Here is a 6000-nt window from a genome sequence, read left to right as displayed (position 1 = left end):
ATTTCTTTCAGCACACGATTGATTGCGTAACACTATTAAAAAATAAAACGCGAACGAACGTGTTCTCCATCTCCGATGTCGTCGGGTGAAATGCTGTTCTGCAGTAGATCCTTGTGGTTACGAAACCGCATACGCCTTTTATAAATGCTATAATTAGCGTCTACCGCGGCCTCGGTCTCATCGGTACTGACGTCAGCGCGTAGTAAAGGAACATCCGCAGCATCGCTTATGCAAGGGTGAACTATTACGTGTCCGGACTTCACCTTTAGCATAATCTTTTTTTCGTCTTGGCAAGCGAACCGTAGCTAATTCCGCGAGTCGGTGCAGATGCAATATTTCTCGAGAAAGATTTAAGCAGCGCGAAAAGACGGAACCCGCAGAAAGACGCACAGGACCCAGCGCTGTATCCGTGTGCCTTTCGGTGTGTTCAGTCTTTTTTACACTGTTTTATCTTTTCTAAGTATATGAACCGGCTCGTCCAAGCATACATTTTAGCGTATATTCTGTACTCTAACGGAGACCAAGGAGGTTGACGGAGACAATACACAGAGCACTAAGAAAGGAAGGCACAACGGGAGCGCTGAGTCAGGACTAAAGAGTTATTAACAATAAGCCTTTAGTATTCAGTTTAGTCTGTTTAGAACAATTTTTATGGGTTTTTTATCTTAGAGTTTATTTTAATCTTTGCTGTGATGGTCGATATGCGCGTTTCCTTCGGTGTAGTCGCTTTCCGCTGCCTATAATTTTCTTATTTTGTTGTTTCCGGTTGAAGGGGCCACAGTCAAGCTGCGAAATGGAACTTTTTTCTCTTCACACTTAACTACGTCTATGTGTACTCTTATGTCATGTCTGCCATTTGGTTGAAAAACTCACAGGGTCCTTTCCTTTGTGCATTCACCTGAGCCTACATGAACGGCTGGTCATGTAGGCTCCCTAGATGTATTGATCCTGCCCCGCGACCCTCCGAAAGCTTTGTGCACCTAGCGTCGTTTCGCACTGCATGCCTCCAGGATCGGAGGCACCTCACCTGCTTTTGCACTGCCTCCGTGATCAGCCCACCTTTGAGCAAGCTACGATGTCATGTGATGAAGGTGTAGGCTTATGCCACAGGAGCGATGGAACGAGACGGCTGAACCATAATCGAGGACAGCAGGGAACACGAGCCGTGGCTTCACTTGCCACTGCGAAGCGCCGTCTTTATTTTCTTCTCTAGGTCGCACGCTCTGCGGGTTTGTTCGCCGCTACAACGCTACAACGGCATCATGTGGCATTACGTCACATTACGTCACGCCAGAATTTGGGGGCGTCATGATGACGTCACAAAATTTTTTGCGATCTGTGACGTCGTGGTGACGTCACACGGTGACTTCATCATGTGATGATGACTTTTTGCACCATTCGTCCCCGACGCCGCAGGACGCGAGACGCCGCCGACGCGGGACGCCGACGGTCAAATTTCGCGTTTGACGAGGCCTCTAAAGCTTTCGCCTTAAAAAATCAACTCAACTCTTAAAGGGTTACTGACGCTACAGTACTAATTCTGGTGACTTCACGCAGCAGTCTGGCTAGTTGTGATGACGTTAGCTACCAAAACATCCAAAATGGCTCCTTGTGCGTCACGAAAAACAATCAAAATTGACGCTTGTGCGTCACCAACGGAGCCACGGTGCGGAACGGCCGTGAAAACGTCACGATACCTTGCGCGAGCACGTGAGAAGATGCTACCGCGTTGTGACGTCAAGGTAGTGTAGGAACCGAAAATAGCTTTTAAAAACATACTGTAATTACTTTTTCAGGGTGCATTGACGCCTAGTACATTTTCTAAGCGCTTCGGGGCTTGGCCTTTCATTTGTTACAAGAAAGGCCGAACGAAAAATTTCGTGTCAGTATCCCTTTAAATCCAAAAGCTTTTAGCCGTCAGCACGGCGCTTACCTTATAAGCCAGGTAATACACGTTATCAAGCACGCCGTAGTGGTGGACGCCTGATTAATCTCGACCATTTGGTTTTTCTTTAACATGCACCTAAATCTATGGGCACACGGGTGTTCCTTACATTTCACCCGAATTCGTTAAAAAAAAGGGCAGACAATACAATGCAAGAAAGCGAATGTCTTGGTCGGGTATTTTTACTATTGCGTAATCTGAATGTTTTGTGGCTTTTAAGAGCAAATAAACATCGAAGCCATGTGTTAAACAACAATTAATGACGCTCCTCCATTACACAGCGGGAAGGATGACTTGCTCAATTGTGCACATTGGGGCATTCTCGTTGATGCGATAGGCTTGCGAGATTTCTCGCATGGTTTGGTCAGGGCGTCGAGACGGAAAACCGTTGCGTTTCGAACAGAGTTTTGCAACGGCACGATTGACAGTGATAACCATATCTGGGGTTTTACGTCCCAAAGCACGATATACTTATGTGGCACGCCGGTAGTGGAGGGCTCCGGAAATTTTCACCATCTGGTGTTCTTTATCGTGCACTGACATCGCACATCACATGGGCCTCTAGCATTACGCCTCCCTCGCAATGCGAACTTCCCGGCCGGGATCGAACCCTTAACTTTCGGGTCAGCAGCCGAGCACCGTAATCACTACACCATCGAGGCGGACCGACTGACGATACCTGCCGCAAGGTTGAAGGACGACGCGATATTTAATTAATTTAGTGAATCCGGTGAGTGTAATTTATTTGTTTGTTTATTAGTATCAGGTAGCCTTTGCCGGGCCACTGCTGTGTGTGCGTGTGTGTATACAAGGCAGTAATTAATCAGATAAAGCACGTTATTAAGCAAAACGCCGCAGCAAGACATACAAAATAACACTTAACAACTGGAGTCGAAGTCATTTTTTATGCGTTTATTTCAGAAAACATTAACTTTTCCTAGGTGTTCAATCTTTACACGCAGGCACAGATTCTGTCAACGCCGTAGACGTATATCAAACAATAATAATAAATATGTGGTTGTACGGGCCAAAACAGCGATATGATTCCGATGCACGAGGCAGTGGGGGACACCGGATTGCTGTGAACCACCTGGGATTCTTTATCGAGCGCCTAAATAAAAGTACATGGGTGTTCTTGCATTTCGCACCCATCGAAATGCAGCCACCGTAGCCGGGAAACGAACCCACGTCCTCGAGCTCTGCAGCACGACCTTCCGAGTTGTACCACGGCGTTGTCCCGAGAGCGCGCAGCATTGAGGTAGCGAAGGGGAAGAGGGACGGAGGGGGTTCATCACCCACCACCCAAAATTTTCAATTTTGCGTGTGCATATAAACATGCACGCACAAACATACATACGTAAGGGTTAGTTCAACCCCTCCCCCCCCCCCCCCCACACACACACGCACGCATGAACGCACACGCACACAGACACGCACGCGCACGCACACATACCACGAAAGAACATTTCTGGCTACGCCATTGGTGCGCAGTATGGGCAGTACTGAATGAATGATAGATACAAGACGTTGCGCGCGTTGGCTGAACCTAACGCGCTTTCCGCAGCAACTACTGCAAAAAAAAGGGGAAAATATACAAGAAAAGGAAAGCTTTCGTTGTTTCCGCGTGTCCGTGCTTGCAGTGCGTGCTTGGTGCCGTTCGTGCCATCTTTCGTCTATATCTCGCACGGCTTGGAAACGCATCGTCACGAAGAACCTCTAGATGTCGCTGCTTGTCCACCAAAATTTAGACGAGTTTCCTAATTTCTCACCGAGCGAATTCTATGCCAAGTTCGTTTATTCCTCAACATTACTCTCGAACACCACATGTTGTAGTGCAATTTACCAGCAACCTTGATTAAGATAAGAAGGTGTTTGACCAATAATTATAAATAATCAACGCTTATCTGTCTCTCACCATTGGTGTACCAGGGGGGTGGGAGGTAGAGTTGGAGGGTGGTTATGTGGAGCCTGTCAAAAAGAGGAACCTGTAAAGGCTCCTTGTTTCTTGTACAGATTCCTTTACAGGTTCCGAAACGTCAGAAACTGTTCCTTTTTTAACTTGGTCAGAGACCGCATTTTTTTTTTTTTTTTTGAGTGCGACATGCTACCTGACCAGTGGTGCGATCTTGTACGCGTTACAAAATAAACACGGAGGCGTGGCAGTACATCCAGCCGCACGCGAATGGCCCATTTGAACCGCGACAGACGTCACGGCTCTGCATTGACCAATCGCGTGCGGTCACGTGCGGTCACGTGCGGCTGGATGTACTGCCACGCCTCTGTGTTTATCTTGTAACGCGTACAAGATCGCACCACTGAAGAGCCTTCGTCGAACTCTTGACTACACTACTGACTGTTTCAACAAAACTATCAATACTACGGCGTATTACAAATTACAGACAGTATTGCATCGCTAGCCATTAGAGACAAACTGAGTTTATTTCGCAACCCCTTTCCCCTTCCCAATCACAGGGTAGCGAACCAAAGATTCCCCCTGGTTAACCTACATGTTTTCCACCTTTCTTTCTTTCTTCCTCTCGTTCCTTCCTTCCTTCTCTATCTCTTTCTTTCCTATCTCTTCCTTTATCTCTTTCTCTCTCTATATCTTTCTCTCTCTCTCTTTCTTTCTTTCTTTCTTTTTTTTTGCATGCGTGTTATCAACAATTTGAAAGATGCAAAACCCGATATTGGAGTTATTGCCTCGACAATTAAACCTGTCTTCGTCACGGAGACACCTGCTTTGAAAGTTGAACTTTCAGAAGACAACTGCTGTGTTCGGTAGCGACCGTAACATATGGCTCGCTGTCCCCACAGCTGTTAGCCAAGAGTGCGGTCGTAAAATACTAGAATAAACTGACGGAACTCGAAATGTTCAAGTTAGGAGATTAGTTAGCGCAGATGGCTGGCGCGTCTCATGCAAGTTCCTCTATGAAGTCGGCGCAGCAAATTAAGATGATAGCAAAATAAGATAAAAAACAAAACAGTAGAAGAAAGCGAGTTCTGGGCCACCTGCTTGAGGAAGTGTTGACCAAGCCAACGTATTTAGCTTTTCTCAGAATGAAAAAGTTAGCAGCCAATAGCTTTACTGTGTAAGGCGCAAAAATTAATACTACGCAAAAGAAAACAAAATGGTCAAACGAAAATCTCACTTGAACAAAAAGAATCCAGTTGAGATAAAATAAGCCAATACAAAAAAAAACAATTATTACAACCGCATGCGTTGTCAAAAGATGAGAAAATTAAAAAGAAGAAAGACAACACACAAGTAAAATAATTAACTGGATCAGGTACCCGTGAGTTACGTGACATGCCGGAAGCGTCGCAAGGGTAGTCAGCCCACGACCGGTAAGCCACGTGACGGCAATGAAAGGTGACGTCAGGCGGCGTTATTCTGGTCACTGTCTAATTCCGCCATGTTGTCGGTGTCAAACAGGGGCGTAGCCAAGGGGGGGGGGGTGGGGGGGTTCAAACCCCCCCGAAATTTTTCAGTTTTGCTTGCGTATATAGGCACGCATACATACAAACGCACGCACGAACATACATAAAGTATGGTTGAACCCCCCCCGAAAAAAATTTCTGGCTACGCCCCTGGTGTCAAATCCCGCCATTGGCCAACTCTAGTTGGCCCAGAGTGTTGCTACGGCCTCTCTGATTGGCTTAAATTGCCGCCATTGCGAAATTCAACAACATGGTGGTCATAGGCGTGCGCACAGGTGGGGCAGCCCCCCCCCCCCTAATAACCTAAGAGGGGGGCGCAAAATCTGTCTCGTCCATTAATTTACAAGGGGGGGGGGGGGCGCTGTGATGAGCCTTCGCCCCCCCCCCCCTGATGGAGAACCCTGCGCACGCCTATGATGGCGGTATATGACTGTTTCCAGAATAGCACTCAGAGAGGAGAGGGAAGTTTGAAGCGACGCAACTGCTGTCCGGAGGAGTAGGACGAAAACGATGCTAAATAAGTGCGACGAAATTATAAAGAAGTTATCTGTCATTTACAGGAACATCACCATGGTTTCTCTTAGACACCATTAAAATTTGAGGACACTGAAGAAAGA

The sequence above is a fragment of the Rhipicephalus sanguineus genome, chromosome 10, assembly GCF_013339695.2.
Source record: "Rhipicephalus sanguineus isolate Rsan-2018 chromosome 10, BIME_Rsan_1.4, whole genome shotgun sequence".
NCBI lineage: Eukaryota > Metazoa > Arthropoda > Arachnida > Ixodida > Ixodidae > Rhipicephalus > Rhipicephalus sanguineus.
The sequence above is the reverse complement of the archived record's forward strand: the minus strand, read 5'-3'. Positions refer to the sequence as shown.